Raw genomic sequence first — 21787 nt, forward strand, 5'->3', positions numbered from 1 at the left:
GTACTTAGGAGGTCCAAAGTCTCTCTCCTTACCTAAAACCAGTGACTAAGAGCACCTAAAACTCAATATAAAAGGCCCCAATTATACTCAAAATAGGCCAACCACATTTTACTCTTGGAGTTGAAACTTTAGAGCAAAAGCTCATTTAGCCAGCCAAAATTCTCAAAATTCTAAAGCTTGGGGTGAAAATATGGGTATAGGAGAGAACCTTCCTTCCCTTCCTCATGACATCTCTCAATTTACTCTTTTCACTGAATGTGGATCAAAGTTTCAAACCTATTTTTTTTATCTATTTTTCTTCACTTTTGTTATTAAACTTTAAATCAAAAACTCATTCAACCGAGATGCATTCTCATAATTCTGAAGCTTGGGGGTGGAAATATGGGTATAGGGTGTTAGGTTCTAAAGACTTAGGATCTTATGTATTTAGAACTCTAATGTGTATTGTTGGCAAACCATGATCAAAACAAGATGTTTAGTCATGTTTAGACTTACTCAAAGTTGGTTCATTTATGTAAATGCATTTTCTGCAAAATTCCAACTTAGCCCTAGTTTATTTAAAACTTTTTGGGTTTTGTATTTTTGCCCTAGGTATATAAGGCAAACCCTAGCTACGTTTTATTGCTGCTCATATTACTGTTTGTGTAAATCTCTTGTAAGATCTGTGAGGAGCTTTCCTTTGCACAAGCTTAGAATTATCAAGAAGGAGATTTGTTCAAGAACTTGATGATCATTTAGTTGTTGCCATAAGAACTTAAAGAAACACAAGCGAGTGTGCTTGTACTTGTTGGAGAATCCAAGAAAGAAGGAGTCCGTGGTGTCGGAGCTTACACGTGGTTATGTCAGTAAGTTTCTATTGGTGGGTAGCAATAGGATGTTAGTAGTCTAACTCCTGTTGAACAACTTCGATTCTTTCATAGTTGATTCAGGTTTACCTTGGGGATAGCTAGGTTAAATCCTCCCCAAGTTTTTACCAGTTTGGTTTCTTGGATGATCATATCATTGTGTTATTTATCTTTCTGCTATTTTGTATGATATGATTGTTTGATTGTGATAACCTAGATTTGGAATTTGGACTAAGTAACAACTTGGCTAATTACCTAGGTTAATCCAATTGTGTTTTTAAGAGGCCTAAAAACTATCAAGTGGTATCAGAGCAAGTTACTCTCTTATTATTGATCTTTTGATCACTGAGCTGATCCTTGACCCCTGTTGTCATGAAACACGGACATTCTCTTGTTATTCCTCCTTGCTTTGATGGGAATAACTATGCTTATTGGAAAGTAAAGATGAAATCATTCCTAAAATCAATTGATGAGAGAGTCTGGGACTCCATCGAATATGGATGGGAGAAGCCCACTACTCCTGTTAGTGAGTGGCAAACTTCTAAAAAAGAAGCAGCCATGTTCAATAGCAAAGCTATGAATGCTATCTTTAATACTGTTTCTATGGAGGAATTTAAGAGAATCTCTAATGTTGAGGTTGCTCATACTACTTGGAATATCCTCCAAATTGTGCATGAAGGCACAAAGGCTGTCAAAATCAACAAATAGCAGCAGTCAACTTCTAAATTTGAAAGCATTAGGATGTCTGATGATGAATCTTTTGATGAATTCTAAGCTAAACTTAATGATATTGTTAATTCTGTATATAACTTGGGTGAAATCTATGATCAACCTAAAATTGTTAGGAAGATTCTTAGATCTTTGACTAAAGATTTTAGACCCAAGGTGACTACCATCACTGAGAGCAAAGATGTGGACTCCATCCCTGTTGATGAACTTGTAGGATCTCTTCAATCCTATGAGTTGGACCTACCTAAGACTAGCAAATCCAAATCAATGGCTTTTAAGTCAGTTGATGATGTTGATGTTGGTGGATTTTATGATGAGCTCTTTGCTACAGAGATTGCTTACCTTGCCAAGAACTTTAGGAATTTTCTTAGAAACAACAATAGAAGGGCAAGAGATAAGAACATTGCTAAACCTAGAAATTTTAGGAAGAATGATCCCACTAAGTTTAACAACACTGATAAACCTAGAGAAAAAATAGGTCAATCTTCTAATAATTCTATAGGTCCTCAGTGTTTTGGATGTCAAGGGTATGGTCACATGAAATCTGAATGTTCTACTTACTTGAAGTTTAAGGGTAAGGCCATGGCTGTAACCCTTAGTAATGGTGAAATTTCTAATGATGAGTTTGGTTGTAACGAGGATGGAAACTTCATTGCTTTCACTACTACTGCTATAGTCAATGAAAGCGTATCTGTTGAAGAGAAACCTTCTGATGGGGAATTCTCTGAGGACTCAGATCTTCAAGAAGCCTACAATAAACTTTGCAAAGTTACTGCAAAGGATGCTATGAATGTAGAACTAGGCTTGAAGGAAATTGCATCTCTTGAGCTTGATAAGAAAAATTTGCTTGTTAAACTGTTTAATGCTACTGAACTTTTAAATAATGTAAAGACTGAGAACATGCTTTTACTTGATAAAGTTAAGAATTTGGAACATGAGCTTTCTGTTGCTAGAGAACAATCTAATAAGTCTGCTAGTTCCAAACTTAATCATATACTGAGTGTTCAAAAGTCTCCTTTTAAAAAAACTGGGTTAGGTTTTGTAGATAGCATTAATGTGTTTGCACCCAATTCCACTATCTTTGTCCCTTCATCTTCTTCTAAACCCATTGTGAGTGAGGTTGTGAGTGAGGTTGTCAAGCCCTTAGAAGTTACACCTCCTAGGAAGATTAGGGTTGATCTGAAAGAATCTAAACCTAAGCAGCCCACCCTTTCTAAGGACAAGTCACATGATAAGCTTGCATAGGTTTGTCATTTTTATGGAAAGTCTAGACACATTCATCCAAACTGTTACAAGCTGCAAGCTGCTAAGAGAGCAAACAAACCAAAAGTACCTGTGCCTCAAGCACAATATCCCATAGTACTCATTGGTGAATTGGTAAAAGCTCTAAACCTTTATTCCAATCCTGGAGTTGGTAATCATTCCCATGTGAATAAGAACTCCAATGCTCGTGATGCATCTAAAAAGTTTTGGATACAAAAGGCTCAATCTTATTGAGTCCTTCTGACATGGTCCTTGTGCTTCATTACTATTCTTTGTGACCATTGTTCTTTGGTTTTTATTTTCTCTGTTTCTAGGATTTGCATTATATAACATTCATGCATTTCATTCTAGGTTGTTTTTGTTTATCTTTTTCAAATAAATTAGAAAAAAAAAAAGGGAAGAAAAATGAAGCAAATTGTGTTTTGCACTATTTTCTTGGTTTTTGAAAACAAGGTTGGTCAATTTATTTTCACAAAACATGTATTTTGTACCTTGTTTAGCTTTGATGAACTTACTTATTGCACTTTATTAGTTGAAGTTTTGTAGTGCATGTTGTGTGGGAAATATGTTTATGGTTTTGATCACTTTATCTTGATCTTGAAGTCACATGTCTTACTGTCGGACTTGAACCTTTAGAGAAAGGCATAAATAACCATCTCACCACTGTTCACTAGCCAATCATGAACACCTTAGTGCATATCATAAGATTTTGTGCTTGAGAAAGTGTAGCACATGCACAAAAAGATCATAAGGTGCAGCCTCGGTTTAAATGCTAAAATTGGTGTGTACATTATTGGACTTAAAGCTAAATCAAATAATTGCTAAAATTGGTGTGCACATTATCCCAGCTATTTTAATAAGTTTCTGAATAATTTAAAATTTGTGTTTACAATATGAGGCAAAATCAAGAAACTTACATGATTGCAAGCTTATGATCTAAGAGATGTGGGAGTTATATGATGTAACTCTTTTGGTAATAGTCTCTTTCAAATTCTATGTGATGAATTTTGTAAACTTTGTGTTTAATTGCTGTAAACATATCACCTCACATGTATCTCAAGTTTTTGCTATTTACACGCACTACACAAGTTACTCTTTGTTAAACATTATACATGTTATTGTCTGTGTCTTTGGTCTAACCAACCAAGTTTGCAAATACTTTGAATTTTTATGCAAAACAGATTTGATGCTTAAGAATTTATGGAAAATGTTTGATGATCATAATTTTGAAAAAACTGGGTTTAAAACTTTTTTTTTGAAATACATTTCATCACATACTCATGCATTTTGTTCATCAATTTCAATGCTTTGAGGTGTTTCTAAAATGTGTCTTTGATCTTTTCAAAATTGTGTTTTTTTCTCAAAAATTTTTGTGAGCCTCTGTCCTCTTCGATTGATTCGATCTGTTTTTTCGATCAATCGGAAGTGTTTTAAAATGTTTAAAGAAGCCTCTGTCTGCTTCAATTGATCCAAACTATTTTTAGATCAACCGAAATTGTTTGAAAATTTCCAAAAGAAGCCTCTATCTATTTCGATCAATCGAAACTTGTGAATCAGGTTTCTTAAAATCTGAGTTTGACTTTTTCAAACTTACTTTTCAAAAAGGTTTTCAAACTTTTTCTCTCTCTCCGAATTGGACAAGGCTAGCCCACAATTTTTTGTTGTTTTCCTCCGGATTTTTTGCAAGGTTTTCCTCTCTATAAGCCAGTAAGTCCTTTTTGCCCTTCCTTTTGCATTTTATTTCATGTTTTCATGCATTTTTCATGCATTTCATTGGGTATTTTTGGAACTTTTCAAATTGGGATTTTCGTTGATTCAAGTCTCTTTTTCTGCAATTGATCATTGGGTTTTGTTCCTATAATGTTATAATCATGATCTATGATGGTTAATTTGATCAATTTGGTGTGTTGTGCGAAATTGAAAATTCTAGGGCTTGTATTTATCCAAATTTGGGGATTTTGTTAAAATTTATTTCAATTGATGAAATTGGCTTGTTGAATTGATGTAATTGATCATTATTTTTTGTAATCTATTTTGTGTAATGGTCAATTGATCAATTGTTTACAAATTGAAAAAGTGGTTTTTCAAATTTTTGGGGTTTTTGGTAGAAACTCCTTGCTCAAGCCAATTTTATGAATTTGAAGTTATTTTGAACTTAATTGCACTACATTAGAGCATGCATCATGACATTTAAACTGTTCATGCATCATATAGAGTTTTGTTCTATATTTTTTTTGTGCTAACTTGCAGTCTGCCCTTGTTTTTTTGTCTTTTCTTGTTTTATGTCTTTGTCCTTATCCTAGCACCATGCCTAGGAAGATTAGAGCCCATAGGACCCTCTCCACTTCCTTTGAGTCTCCCTCTAGGAGTGAGTTGTTTAGGAATGACAAAAGCAAAGAGGTCTATGAGAAACTGAACTGTAAGTGTAAGATTTGGGCTAAGCGTTCTATTGTGCTAGATGAGGTAGATCCTGCCATTAGGGCAAACTTGAGAGTAGAGGTTGGCTATCCTTGTTAGAGGTAGATCATCCACCCCCAACCGCCTTGATTAGAGAATTCTTCTCGAATCTCTCTTACCACGTCTATGATTCCAACACCCTTGTTAGGAGTTAGATACGAGGTGTTGAGTTCACCATTACCCCTCGGATAGTGGTTGATGCTCTTGGGGTTCTGGTCGTTAGGGAGCCTGTCTATCCCTATGAGGAGTCTCCACCCTTAGATGACGTTACGTCATACATCACTGGGTCTTCTATTCAGTGGGGTTTTGATCCTCGGATCACGTCTACCGAGCTTACTGAGACTGCCTATCTTTTCTTTAGGATAGCATTCATTCTTTGTGGCCTATTTCTCATCTCCACACCATCCTTCTTGAGCGATGTGTGTTTCTGTATGCTTTTGTTTTTGGTGCGTCTATCAGCTTTCCACATTTGTTTCTTCGTTCTTTGAATGAAGTTCATTGGAGTTCTGCTGTAGCGCATGCTCTTATCCATCCTCAACTTCCAAAAGTTCTAGATGAAATGCTCAACTACCAAAAGTTTGCATCTAACAAAACAGGTCTCGAGTATGATTATTATCTCTCTTCTTGTAGTACTTCTTCTAATGCTTTAAATAGAGTCATTTTTGTCCTTTATGCTAATAGTGATAACTATGAGGTAACTGAACCTAAAATTGAAAATGTGAGTGAGGATAAATATGATAAGGGAAAATCCATTTTGGGAGCACCCCTTAGGTTGTTATGAAGGAGACTAAGCAGAATAATCATCACTTTACTAACAAGAAGTCTCAACCAAAGAAGCCATATTTCTTCCATTATTGTGGAGCATCCGGGAACACTCATCTAAATTGCTATAAGTGGTTAGCCACTCAACCAAGTAATAGTGTGTCATCCTTTAGGAGCCAAAATCAACTCCAACTCTCTTTAGCTCCTCTTGGAGAACTTCTTAAGGCTGTCATGTTACTCTCCAACTTCAATGGATTCAACTCTCCTTCTTATTCATCTAAACAAACGTTTATGCAAAAGAAAGGTTCTCCATCCAAGTCTCCGATTTGGAAGGAAAAAGATTCCAAGTGATTCTTTCACTTTATTGATCTCATGCATGGTTGGTTGTTGTGGTTTGAGTCAGTCTAGTTTTTGGTGCTTTGTTTGTTTGTTTTAATGCTTTGTTTTATGTTTCTTTTAAATAAATAATTAAAAATGACAAATACAAAAACAGTGTGTGTTTGTGCATATTGGTACTTGTGTACCTTGGATGGCCTTTGAAACCAAATTTCTAAACTTTGTATCACTTGTAGCTTAGATGTGTATCTTCATGCACAACTAAGCAATGTGAGATTTGTGGCTTATTTATGTAATTTGTATGATTTGGTTGATCTTTTATCATTCATATCTTACTTACTCTTTTTGATGGGACGGACTAAAAAATCCTTAAAGAAAGGCATAAATAACCATCTCACCACTAAAACTCATTAATCATACAACATCTATGTACAATTCATAAAAGTCGTGCTTGGTAAGGTGTTGAACTTGCATAGCAAAAACAGGATGTTTGGCTTACGTAATTGTGTATTTCTTTTCTCTCGCTTATATACCCATGCATGATATGCTTAAAAGAAAAAAAATTATGCAAAGAAAATGAAAAGCAAAAAGAATCAAAGTGCTTTTAAATATGGTTACAAGTGTGTTTCTAGAAGATGTGGGAGTTATAGGATGTACCTCAAAGGTGATGGTCCCTATCAAATAGTTATGATTGTGTGTGGATATATTTAATCCTCTTATATTATTACTCTTCATATAATGGAATACTTATGCTCTCTTGCCAAAGTTTCATACACAACACGTGTACTCTTTGCTACTCTTGATACTATTGTACAGGTACAATGTGATTTGGCCATAAAAAGGAATACATGTGGTAGTATATGCTTTCTAAACTGTCTAAAGTTGTTTTTGAAAATAAAATTGGTTAGACTTGTTTAGTGTGTTTTGATCTAGGAAAGCTTTGCATCTAGAGTTGATGATGTGTTAGAGTGCTTAACATGCTTCTTGGTTGCTTGTTTCGGTGTCTATCTTGATTGCTTTCATCTTGTGTTGTTCTTCCCCCTTGAAAAACCTTGTTTCAGGCTTCTTGATAGATGCTCAATACCTCCTCGATAGAAGCTCGATAGCACCTCAACACATGTCTCTTCTATCAAGATTTCTGGGTTTGTTCTTGATACCTCTTAGTAGATAGCTCGATCCATCAAGCCAATTCTTTAGAGTCTCTATTTGCTCAATAGATGCTTGATACCTCCTCAATCTATTGAGAACCTTTTCTCGTCAATACCTCCTCAATACCTCTCGATCTATCGAGTTTTTGCTCTCGATACCTTCTCGATCTATCGAGATTTTCTATATATATTTGAGGTTTCACTCGAATCATTTCAAAATAAAATATCTTGATATCTGTCTCTTCTCTCTCGATCCAAACCACCATTTTTCACTAACATCCTTCTTCCCATCATATTTTCAACCTCTATTGAGCTTCAATCCTCCGGTAAGTGGTCTAAATCTCTTCTTTTTCTCATTCCTCATCCATTTCATGCATTTAAACCTAGGTTTTCAAGCTTTTGGGAAAATTTTTGGGTTTTTAAATTTTTTGTGAAATCTTTGGGTTGGGTGTTGTTGGTTTGTTCTCACATGCTTATGCATTGCATTCTCTAGCATTATAATCATGATTTCATGCATTCTCAGTTGTGTGCTTAATTAACAATGTGAGTGTTATAGTTTGGATTGGGTTTTTGCCCATAATGCAATTATTTTTGCACGTAACATGCTCATGCACTGTACTTCTTTCTTTCCTTCTTTCCCGAGCCTTGTCTTCTACTGTGTTCTTCTTTTCTTTTCTTGTCTCTATCTAGTTTCCTATCTATGGCACCCAAGAAATCTATTCCTTCAAGGAACCTGATCTCACATCGTGGTTCTTCTCTATCTTCTTCTCCCTCCATTCTTGATTCTATGATATTCTGTGATGAGAAGGCCAAATAGGACTTCTATGAGAACTTCTCTGATTAGGCAATTCATTCAGAAATGCCAAGTCATTCTGTCTGATTTTCCAGACACTCCTCTTCCTGGTGCGTTTAGCTCTTGAGGTTGGGCTTCTTTTGTGAGACACCCAAGAGGTGTCGTGTGTTCATTCAGGAGTCCTACTCTAACATGCCTGCCATCAATACCTCTGTGTCTAGGTTTACTATGGTATTCCGAGGTACACGTACTGTAGTCACCTTAAAGTTCATTTTTGAGGTACTACGCATCCCTAGGGTAGATCGTCTGGACTACCCTAGACACATTCATCTCTATTCTATCTCTCGAGACGAGATGGCCTCACTATTTTGTGAGAAAGCCATGGTGTGGGGAGAAACTCTAAATTTCTCTACAACCGAGTTTGCTAAGGGTCCAAGGATCCTTTATATTGTGATGACCTTTGTTCTCACACCACAGTCACACTATAACACTATCACTAAGCCTCGTGCTCGTTTTCTTATTTCCCATATGGAGGATCTTTCTATAGATTTTCCTTCACACATGATAGAATCTATAATAGATATCTATCGAGACACTACTACATGTGATAAGCCCATCTTTCCTTCAACTATCACATGCATCCTCTCACACATGTATGTCACCTTTCCTCTCTTTACTCCTTTCTATGCCATGGGTGCCATCAACAAGGAATCTATTTTGAGGAGTGATGCATGGCTGGCTGCCAAGCGGCCTCATGTGGAGTTTACTTCGACAGATGCTGCCCCTGCGTCTTGACCCTCTGCCTTATCCGCTCCTCTTTCTTCTTATTCTTCTAGAGCAAAGGTCTCTCTCGTTGCCATCATGGATCAGCTTCAACTCATGCGTATTGATTTTGGTAGTCATCTTGACCATCTTTCTGATGAGATGTGTCAGATGAATGCCAGTATTGGTCACATCGCTCGCCGCCAGTCACACCCTAGGTGGTTTTACTCTTTTCCCCACACTTGAGGCTATTAAGGAGTCTTCTTCGAATAGTGGAGGTGGTGATGATGATATGCTTTTGGCTCCAAGACTGATGATGCGATGGCTGCCTCTCAACCCTTTGTCACTTGTGACAAAAAGGGGAAGTAGTTTTGTATATGAGAGTAGTCATGTTGTTAAGGGGAGAGCTAGCATAGGGATAAACTAATTAAGAGGGAGAGTTTATTGAGTGATGTAGTGAGGTTTTGTTGTATATTTCTCACTTACATGTACCATGGTCTTGTGACCACTTTTACATACATTGTTGTACTTCTTGATATATATATATATATATATATATATATGATGTATGTTTCTTCACCTTTATCTCACGTGTGTTATTTCTTTTGAGTCTTTAAGCACATGTTTCTTCTTTTATATAACTTGTCTACATTTCACACTTGATTTCTTGATAGATCTTGTTTAAGTGTTTCTGATAAAACAGGTTGCAAGTCTTTAGAGATTGTTGTTTTATACTTCTCTCATAATTATGTTTGTGGTTTTGTCACGGATTACCAAAGGGGGAGATTGTTAGGGTCATAATTTTATCTAATTGGCTAATCCTTTGACAAAATGCACTTTACTTGTAATTGAGTAGATCTAAGTTGGGTTTAATACATCAAGAAATATGTTGTTCAAGCATATCAAGTGTTCGTATTAAATACATAAAGATTAATCTAAGAAACAAGTGAAGAAAGGCTATTTCAATAAGTCTCGATAGATACTGCTATCAAGACTAGATGAGAAGCTCAACAGATGGCTTGATAAGAGCCCGATCTATCGAGAATGATGATTTTCATTTTTCTAGATCTGAAATTCGGCCTAAGCTTATGTATTTGTTTAGGGTTTCTTTTCTCACAACCCTAGACATATATAAGGCTTATTTTAAAAGCCGCCACATATGGATACAGAGACTAAGAGCTTTATTTTCTCTGTAAGAAGCTACTGTGCTTGTATACCATAGGGTTTTGTAACCAAGTGTTTCTTGATCTTTATTGTTGATGAAGTGAAGAACTTTGCAGTCAACAATGTTAGGTTCTAAGGAATTAGAACTTCATTGTGTAATGTTGGCAAACCATAATCAAAACATTTTAGTCTTGTTTAGACTTGCTCAAAGTATATGCTTTTTATGTAAAGTTAGAATCGAGTTACTGCAGGATTTACTATGTAAATCTACCTGGCTCGATCGATTGAGAATTAGACTCGATCAATCAAAAGTCATGCAGATTGTTTTTTCTGCAAAATTTCCAACTCAACCCAAGCCCATTTGACGTGTAGGGTTTTATGTTTTGTCATAAGTATAAAAAGGAAAATCCTAGCCATGTTTTGAGGTTGCTCTTTATGCTATGTGTGTGAATCTTCTGTGAGATCAAGAGGTGGTTGCCTTCACACATACTTAGGGTTTCCAAGATTCAACATTATGTCAAGAACTTGGTGAACAAATTAGTTGCAGATTCAAGAGCTTAAAGATACACAAGCAGGAGTGCTTATACTTGCTGGGAATCCAAGAAAGAAGTAGTCCATGGACTCGAAGCTATCATGGGGTCGTGGTAGTAAGTTTCCTATTTGAGGTAGCAATAGGATATTAGTGGTCTAAGTCGCTATTGTATAAACTTCAATTCTTTCATAGTGGATTCAGTTTTACCTTGAGAATAGCTAGGTTAAATCTTCCTCAGGTTTTTTACCGATTTGGTTTTCTTAGGTTATCATATTGTTGTGTTTTTTATTTTCCGCACTTTACAATAATATGATATATGTGTGTTAACCTAGATTTGATAATTTGACTAAGTAATCACTTGGCTAATTACCTAAGTTAATCTGGTTGTGGTTTTAAGAGGTCTAAAAACAAACAAATAACATTCATTCAAGTTGCTGGAGTTAGTCACGTACTAGGATCCGTACAAGAGGGTTAGTCAAAAATTGGAGATTTGTGCATCGAAAGAAGGCTACTACAAGATCAAGTTCAATTGGGTATTGAAACAAAGGTTCAACTGTAGGTTGGTATTTTGGGATAGGCCAAGATAGTGGTAAGATTCCTTATACTTGTAATTTTGATTGTTGATTAGGGGATTCATGGGAGTAGTGACCTTAAAATCACCTGGTGGAGTTTTTGTCTTGTGAGAGGTTTTCCCCATTTGTCAACAAATCAGTGTATCAATTTAATTTCTGCTGCATTTAGTTTAATTGGTGTGTTGTTGGTGCTTTTGCAATTTACATGCAATTTAACCTAATTAATCAACTTGAGTAATGAATTAATTAACTGGGGTCAAGCTTTCTTAACCCAATACCAATTTACAGCACGCATATGAAGCATCACGTAAGATCACAAACTTTAGTGGTGAGGGTAAGGTGAAAAGTTTTTGGCATATGATTGCACATAATGAATATTTGAATTGTACAAGGCCTCCCTAGAGGTTTTCTTAATTCCCTAAAGCTTTATCTGTATAGTAAGTGACATATTATTATATCTGGTTAGACTTCACTGGATCAAACTTGAAAATATAACCAAAAAAAGAAAAGAAGTAACATTAAAGTTATTTTAACACAAGCCAATGAAATTCACTGCATGCTCTTCTGTTCAAAGCTTCTGTACAATGTAAGTAAACTTGCCTTATAACAAATATTGGATTATCTCACTCTTGACTCTTCTACACCATACAGCCCAAGAAGAAGAAAATAATACATGAATGGTTAAGAAAAGTATCAAAGAAGGTAATTATGGATCCTTCTATAAGCTCGAAAGCACCAACCTTAAAAAAAATCATTTGGAATGGTGTTGGTCATAAAATCAAGAACAAAGCCTCCAACTATCATTCTCAATAGTCCAAAAATAACTGTAATGGCTTGGCCTCGTGACTTGACTAAGTCGCGAGACCCAGTCGCGAGATAACCGTATGCCCAGTTGTCCTGTTTTGTCCTATAGTGCTCCAGCTAGCATGACTGTTCACCTTCTGGCACGCTTGGCACGTGTGCTACGTTTAGCGGCTTGAAGCCGCGAGCTACTCGCGAGAGCAAGCCGCGAGTCTCTGTTTTCTTGCACACTCTTGAGCAATCAACACTCTATCTCACTCACTACCCTTACATCAAACCCACCTAAATACAGGGTTACTAAATGCTGAAATACAAGCAAATTTGGCACGGAATAAAGCCAATAAAATGGTTGATTAAATTCAACCTTACAGAAAGGAATGAGTTCCTTGAGGCAGTTCTTTCAGCAATTTTGCTCAAAAGATGGAAGATATGAGCACAAATATCGATCTCTTCATCAATAATCAGGTCATGAAGGAACAAAGCTCTACTGAGATTCATGTATCCGGTGCTTGATAGAGGATAGAGATTGTGGAACATGATTGTTGTAAGCACCCTCAATTCTAGAGATAGTGAGGAAACACTAATTGATTTCCAATTGGGAGAGAATTCCAAGTTATCTCCAAGAGTGTTTCGAAGTAAATCCTCCTCCAGATTCAAGTCATCATACACTGGTGGCTTTGGAAACATTGGCCTATTGATGCACAGAATGTTAGCAAGATAGTAAGGTGTCACTGTGAAATTCTGTCCTCTAACCCAACATTTTAGCTCATCCCCTTCAGAAATGGCGTTTGCATAGAATTCCTTCACCATATTTTCATATAGTTCTTCAAAAATGTTTAGAAGAAAATGCTAATCCTTTGTTGCAAACCATTTCGAAATTTTTGTATCAAGAAGAGAAGCTTGCTCAACTAACATAGGAGCATCCCGAAAGTAGTTCTCATAGGCATGAGATGTGGTGTATGATCTAAACCTGTCGATGATCTAGTCTTCTTTGATGTAGGAGTGAAGCTATCAAGGTCAATCACGGGTTCTTTTCCTTTGCTACTACTTCCTTTCATAGCTGATTTCTTGAATGAAGACATTATCAAGCTGTATCTAGTCAAATCAAATAGCAAGATGAAATGCAAAGGGCAACACTTGATTAGCAACAAGTTAATACCAGCTCAATGGACATGAAAATAGAATCATGAAAATAAGCACTCAATCATGTCAAAAAGTGTGTGTCTGTGCGCGCGGGGGCAAAATAGGGCAATGTGTAAAAACACATAATCATATGATGGTCTAAAATCACAAAAACATAATTATCCCTACAGCCATTTGTAAAGTGGTGGGCTGTGCTAGTGGTGTTAGGTTGCTTCCTGCAGCACTATGCCCAAGTTTTCTGGATAACGGAGTTGGGACCGGTCCAGCTGCAACTCAAATTGGTCCGGCTTGTGTGCAAACTAAGCCAGGTTTGCCAAGAATGTATTTGCGGCAGGCAGAGCTGTTTCATACAAGTTGTGGCAGATAGACATAATAATAATAAAATAAATAAAATATATGGCTACTCAGTGGGAAATGACCAAACAACTCTCAAACACGATTACAACAATAATAATCACTTTTACAGAAGGAAAAAAACAAAACAAAAGTGAACAAATATTAATGTGTATAGGTTAAGAAGATGAAGAAACCAACTAAAATCTAGTCCGTAAAAGCAAAACCAGAGAGGGAAGAACGTTCCTTCTCAACGCAATTAATCTCTCAGGAAAAGTTCTACCACGGAGATTAACTGCCTTGAGAGAAATGGACCTGAATGGTTTATGCACAGAGGCTCCTTGTGGTTTTCACAGAGAGTAAGATTTTGTGAGGGAGAGAGGGAATCAATCTACCGGTGCATGCCTACTGTTCTAATTCTCACTTTATTTTCTTTCTGGCTGTTTTCTTTCTTTCCTTCCCACTCATTTCTTTTTCTATTTCTTGGTTTCTCTTTTCAAATTCCTATTTCTTAGTTAAGGTTCCCGTTGTTGCTCTACTTTTTGTTCACGGCAAGATCCTCTTTTTATAGTGCCTGCCGTGACAGGATTTTACTGTTTTAGCCCTTAACCTCCTTTGTCTGGTCTGGGTGTACTGGCCAACCATCACTGTTCTGTCTGTGTGCCACCCCCCATCACCAGACAAAGAAGGGTATTTTGTTTGCTTATCTACCGTGACACCCTTTCCTGCTATGATTTGGGTTCTTTCTCTCTCCCTATCCCTCATGGCATGCACCTATTGGTTCCAACTTAGCTTGCTTTTTTTGGGTAGTAAGTCATCCCAGCAGGACACTTCCTCGAAAGAGCTTGAGTCGAAACGTCAAAAATAGATTTTTCCCCTCTCCCCACCACCAAACCATGCCCTCCAAATCTTTGAGCCCCAACCTTACCATGCTCTGTATTGGGTGGGTACAAGCTAGTGGTGCTTGGGCCTTGCGCGTGCCTTCCATTCATGTGTCCAAAATATGCCTACTACCCATTCGTCTTCCGTGATCTGAAGGCTTGCATGTATAGCCCGCCGTCCATTTTCTTTGACCTTTTATATGAGCTGCTTTTCGATTTCCCGCTCCTCTTAGGAGCTGGGCCTCATTTGATGATGGACCTTATATTTCTTTGGCCCACTTCTTGATTTCCCTCATTTCTTGCCATATTGTTCTATTATTCCTGCTGTAATGACTCAATCCTACTGGGCCTCTTTAGGCCAGCTGTTTACATTAGTTGAGATCTTTAAGCAAAAATTAGAAGAGTGGGAAGATATATAGGCACAAGTCTATGCAAGCCTCAAGATCAACAAAACCATTGACTAATCATTCATGACAAGTTTGAATATCTATTTACAGCAGTCACATAGATGTCAAGATTTTTCCCACAATAATATGAGTGCATAAAGAACAAGCTATACTCGTAGATGCACGAAGCCATTTGTATGAAGGTACAAGGCAAAACATGCGTGAGACAAAACACAATAATGCCAATCAAACTTTTTGGATTTTCTACTCTTTATGTGTTTTTGGATTTTTGACACAAAAACAATTGATCAAAAAGAAAAAAATTCAAAGCAAAAACCAACAAACAAACAAAAGTTTGTCAAAACATGCTATACATGTAACCAACAAAGTAGTGTGTGCTAAACACTAGTGAGATCAAATCAAGATAAATAAGTAAAGCACACATCACACATGAGATTTCAAGGAATTGTACCAATGCCAATGGTCTTACTAAGTGATTCAAACCTTGGACCATCAAGAGGTTTGGTGAAAATGTCTGCCTTTTGGTTGTCTGTATGTATGAATTCAAGACACACAATCTTATCTTCCACCAAATCCCGGATGAAGTGGTAACATATCTCTATGTGCTTTGACTTTGAATGCTGAACCGGATTCTTAGAGAGATTTATAGCACTGGTGTTGTCATAGAACACACACATTATATCTTGAGGAATCCCATAGTTGTGAAGTAGCTTCTTCATCCAGAGAAGTTGTCTGCAGCAACTCCCAATAGCTATGTACTCTACTTCTGCCATAGAGAGGGACACTGAATTTTGTTTCTTGCTCATCCAAGAGACAAGATTATTCCGAAGGTAGAAACAGCCACCTGAGGTACTCTTCCAGTCATCCACACTTCCAGCCCAATCTGCATCTGAATAATCCGCAAGGCAAGCATTAGAATCCTTTGAGTACCATAAGCCATAATCCGAAGTGCCATTGACATAGCGTATGATTCATTTCACCACAGTCAGATGGGATTCCTTCAGAGTAGCTTGATATCAAGCACAATCTCCCACGCTAAAAGCAATATTCGGTCTACTTGCCGTAAGAGAGAGTAAACTCCTAATGATGCTCCTATACAAAGTTGGACTCATTTCTATACCGAAAGGATCAAGATTAAGCTTTGTAGATGAACTCATGAGGGTGGAGGCATACTTTTTGGAATCTAATCCAAACTTCTTGACAATATTTCTAACATATTTTTCTTGTGAAATGAATATGCCCTCCTTCTTTTGTTTAACTTGAAGGCCCAAGAAAAATGTAAGCTCTCCCACCATACACATCTCAAATTCTTTCTTCATCTCCTCGAAGAACTCTATTGCTTGAGCATCAGTGGTAGCTCCAAATACTATGTCATCAACATATACTTATGCCACGAGAGTTCTCATTGTTCTTGACAAATAGAGTCTGGTCGGCATATCCTCTTTTGAATCCTCTATCCAAGAGGTAGTGTGTAAGCCGATCATACCAAGCTCTAGGAGCTTGTTATTAGCCATAAAGAGCCTTCTTCAATCTCAGCACATGATCAGGGAAGTGAGGATCTTGGAACCCTTTGGGTTGTTTAACAAACACTTCTTCATTTAGGTATCCATTGAGAAATGCACATTACACATCCATTTGGTAGAGTTTGAAGTTCATAATGCATGCAATTGACATAAGAATGTGGATAGACTCAAGTCTTGCTGTGGGAGCGAAGGATTCATCAAAATCTACTCCTTCCACTTGAGTGTATCCTTGAGCCACCAACTGAGACTTATTCCGGATAATTTCGCCATCTTTGTTGGTCTTGTTTTTGAAGATCCATTTGGTGCCGATGACATGAACATTTTCAGGCCCAGGAACAAGTTCCCATACATCATTTCTTACAAATTGATTCAGCTCTACATGGATTGAGTCAACCCAATTTTCATCTTGAAGAGCTTCTTCTATCTTTTTCGGCTCAAATTGGGTAAGGTAGCAATGGTATGTTACATGATTGGCTAGAAGTATGTTTCCTTTCTAAGTCGAAGACCTTCATCTAGAAAGCCAATGATGTTACTATTTGGATGGTTTTTAACCACTCTTGATGATGGCTTTTTTAAGGTGGACACTTCATCATTCCGGAAGATGGGAGGATGAACTTCCGGAGGAGTGAGAGGACTTGATGTTCTAGACATTAACCTTGTTTCCATTCTTGGGTTCATGAGAGTCGATTCCTTTTCCGGTGTAAGTCCTTCTACTTCAATATCTTGGGCTTTGACCTTAGCAGTGGGTTCTTTGGAGCTTGGTCCTTCTCCATCATCATCAATCTCTACTTTTGTTACAACATCATCAATTTCCACATTGATGGACTCCATTACCATTTTTTTTCTCTTGTTGAAGACTCTATATGCCCGGCTAGTAGTAGAATACCCAAGGAAGATGCCTTTTTGCATCAAATTTTCCAAGCTTCTCCTGATCATTTAGAATGTAATACTTGCTTTTGAATATTCGAAAGTACTTCACTTTTGGCTTCTTTCCATTCCAAATTTCATATGTGGTCTTCTTTGTTCCCACTTGGAAGAATATTCTATTACCAATGTGACATGAGGTGTTCACGGCTTCTCCCCAAAACTTTTGAGGAATTTGCTTGTTGAGTAGCATAACTCTTGACATTTCTTGAATCACTCGATTTTTTCTCTCAACTACCCCATTTTGTTGAGGAGTTTTAAGGGCTGAAAATTCCTTTTGATCCCATTCTTCTCACAAAAAGACTCAAATCTTGCATTCTTAAACTCCTTGCCATTATCACTCCTTATCTTGACAATAGGAACCCCTTTCTTGTGTTGAAGTCTCTTGCATTTTCTCACATGCTTCTTATTTTTCTCTAAGAAATTCCACCCAAGTGTATCTTGAGAAATCATCAATAATGACCATGATGTACCTTTTTCCTCCTAGATTTGTAGTTCTCATGGGCCCCATTAGATCAACATGAAGAAGCTCTAAACAACATGAAGTAGCGATCACATTCACCTTGTGATGATTTGCCTTTGTTTGCTTCCCCATTTGGCGTGCACCACAAATGGTCTTCTCCACCTTTCCAAATTTTGAAAGTCCCTCAACAGCTTCAAGTTTTGATACTTTAGCCACTTGTTTGAAATTTGCATGCCCAAATCTTTGATGCGAAAGTTCCAACATGTCATATGGAGAGAGTAACCGCTATCATGATACCATAAACACGAATTAAATACCTTTAAAGAAGTGTGCACAAATAAGCAAGCGTGGGACAAGCACTCTTGACCTTCAAATAGAAAATTATCTTCATTTTCCACACTCTTGTTAGATTGAATTTTCTTTTTAAGATTATCAACCTTATCACACAATATTCTATTCCTTCTTTTATACTTCTTAATTAAACAATTTGACTCATATAGACTATTGTGTAGGATATTGAAAGTTCAATAAGTGTATAAAACACCTTGAATGTTTAGACCCCCAATTTACAAATTACCAATTCAAGCTTAATATCAAACAATTAATGTGCAAAAAATGAACATAAGCTTAATACAGAATTGATAAACAATCTAAACCAAATAAAATCACATCCACAACAGAAATTAAATGGAAAAGATTAAAGGAAGCACGATGCAAACACAAGAACAACACTCGATGTGTTATCGAAGAAGAAATCGAAGCCCTCGGCGTCAAACCTCTCCGCCGCCCTCTAAGCGGTAAACAATCCACTAAAGAATGTAGTTGGGATACATAAACAGTAGAAGACCCTCTAAGTCTAATCTACCCAATGTACTTAAGCCCTCCAAGCTCATACTCCAACTAGGTTACGTTGAACCTATTTCTTCTTTAGCTTGCCGGATTCCGGTACTTGACCATAACATCTACCAATATGAAATTGCTCCCTTCTTAATTGCTTCCCAAACACCAAATGGTCTTCTCACAGATATGGGTATGGTGAGAAAAAGTTTCGGTAATGTACCTCTCAAGGTTTGACAATTGAGAGGAAGAGAGTAGAGGAATATGAAGAGTCTCTATGTGAAGATTGTGGATGAATCAATCTTGTTTTTCTCTAGGGTTTCTCTCTCAAAATTCTCTCTGGAAGCTCTCTGAATATCGTGAATATAAGGTTATATATATAGTAGGGTGAGAAGGAATGTGAAAAGTCAATTTTTCCTAAACAGGGTGTTCTAGCAACTTGGCCTTGCAACTAGGTTGAGTCACAAGTTCAAGCAGCGAGCTAACGGCCTGGCCAGCCTGGGACTTTTCTCCTGTAGTGCAACAGCTGGCATGACTCTTTCACTTCTAGCAGCTTGCAAGCTGCGAGCCACCCACGAGATCCAGTCGCGAGTCCCTGCTTCTTTGCACAATCTTGAGCATTTCTTCACACTCTCTCACACACTACCCTGACATGATTCCCACCTAAATACAGGGTTACTAATTGCTAAAATACAAGCAAATTTGGCATAGAATAAAGCCAACAAGATGGTTGTTAAAATTCAACCTTACAATCTCCCCCTTTGGCTATTCCGTGACAAAACCCTAAAACAAACTCTAGACTTAACATGTGAGTTAGGAACAGTTAAACAAAACTCACTCACACCTAACTCTAGAATCTGATAAGCTCTTGAATCATATGAACAAGAATCTCCTGAAACATAACAACATGGTATCATCATTGTATGCAAAAAAACTTGTAATAGCATATGAGACAAGCACAATGCGATCAAGCAAAATGGAATAAGAAATAAATCATGGCTTGACCAAATAGGCAATCATTATAAAATAGTGACCACAATGCTCATTCACACTTGGAATGAACATCTAGACATACAAGTTAATAAACTCAATGCAAATCACTTGCATGCCCAACACTCAACCAATGCATAATACATAAAGTATATGCATCTAGGAACAAAATCCTACTAAGGCACAAGAGTGAGAATACTTAAAGAAAATGCATAACATTTGGCTAGAAGTATTAGACAACAGAACATAAAGGCTGCATAGCAATGTACAAACCATAAAAGCCTACAAACACATGGAAACAAACCCTAAAAACTTACAAAAGCAACATGGGCACAAATCACAAAATACTGAATATAAACTTAAATAATATAAACTAAAAGTGCTTATAGTTTCTCCCTTCAAAATGATGAGATGTTGTAATGCACTTGGAACATATATACTTGTAACCTGAGACACTTGCACAAAATATATTAGACCCTCAAGGTAAAGCAAGTAATAAAATGACAAGTATAATGTAACAAGTAAATTGCGATCAAGTACACATGATGTGAAACATGTGAGCAACTTGATCATACACAATGCAATACAAGAAAACAAGCATAAAGAGAAACAAGCAAAATAAAGTTTTATTGTTAACTCAATGTCTTCTCCCCCTTGGTATATGCATCTCCTCTATGGAATACCTCTCCCCTTACAAATATGCATGAGAAATAGAATTTCTCTCCTAAAGGATGTGGACAAGAGTCATATAGAAATAACAAAAACACTCTGGTATACTCTCTAGAGTATACTCTCCCCCTTTTTGTCAGGAATAGACAAAGGGTCAAGGAGAAAAGAGGGCAAGAGATGAAGGAACAAACAATGATAATGATGCATGAGGGGTGTGTGATGAATGAGTAAATAAAGCTCAATCCTAAGACAAAACAAAGTGCTACAAAGCATAAGGTAAACATGACATGCTAGGATGAAGAACCAAGGTATAGACCAATGCATGACAAGGGTAGCAAAGGTGTGTGCAAGAAGTGACTATGTGCAATGCATAAAAAATGCACATGTGCAGCAAGGTGTGTTAAATACACAACTAATGAACCAAACATGTTCCTAATGAGGAAACATGAGAAATCCCAAAGTTTGGTACTCATCGGAGTCCAAGCAAGCGAGAAAATGTCTAAGAGGCATTTCATCAAACACCTAGCATGCACACTATGAACAATAATGTGAAACAATGCATGAACATCATGAAATCGACCCTCAATACATGTTCTTTCTACCACAAAGGGCCAACATCCAATGCAAATCAACAAAAGCAACCAATCCCATACAAAATTTTGATAAAAATTAAGTTCTCCCAACCCCTATGATGAAAATCCCAACCAAGAGCAAAAAACTCTCCAAAACATAATCTAAGGATCAAAATCAATGAAAAGAGTTTAAAATTACCTTAGAGATGTTAATGAAATGAAAAAAAATTCAAATTGGTTGGGTTTTGATGTAAAAATATTGAAAGATGGGTTTTAGAGAGGATGGGAGAAGTTTAAAACAAGTTTCCCACGAAAAAGCTCTTTAAAAAGCTGATTTTGGGCATTTCGCGATTGGCGAGTTGCGAGTGAGTCGCAAAACCCTTCTGTGTGAACTCACGGTTTAGACTCATGGCTTGCAAGTCACTAAAATGAGTAGCCAAACCTGGCAACTTGCTGGTAACTCATGCAAGTAGCCAAAATGAGGAGCCAAAAATTCTGACACTTGTTTTTCAAAACAGGACATGTTTAAATAATGAAAAACAAATAAGCACTAAACATGAATACAAAGAATGATAAAAATCACTTTCAAAAAAATATAAAATGATCAAAAATCTTTTTGGATTAATCCATATATGATTGAGCACACACACATCACATTTAAACAAGTACAATCTAACAAATGAATAAGACATTCATTGAACATTAGGCATGTGTGTTGCGTGTGTGTATCAAATGTGGAATAGTCCTTAGTCTAGAGTGAAGTTTCAATGATCAATTCAATCAAGTCATACACAACTAGTACTAAGTCAAGTGGTCTATCTCAATTATAGAAATAAATATATATGACCTCCCACAAGAAAATGATTACATATCTTTGAAAC

This window comes from Quercus lobata, chromosome 2 (assembly GCF_001633185.2).
Source record: "Quercus lobata isolate SW786 chromosome 2, ValleyOak3.0 Primary Assembly, whole genome shotgun sequence".
Classification (NCBI taxonomy): Eukaryota; Viridiplantae; Streptophyta; class Magnoliopsida; order Fagales; family Fagaceae; genus Quercus; species Quercus lobata.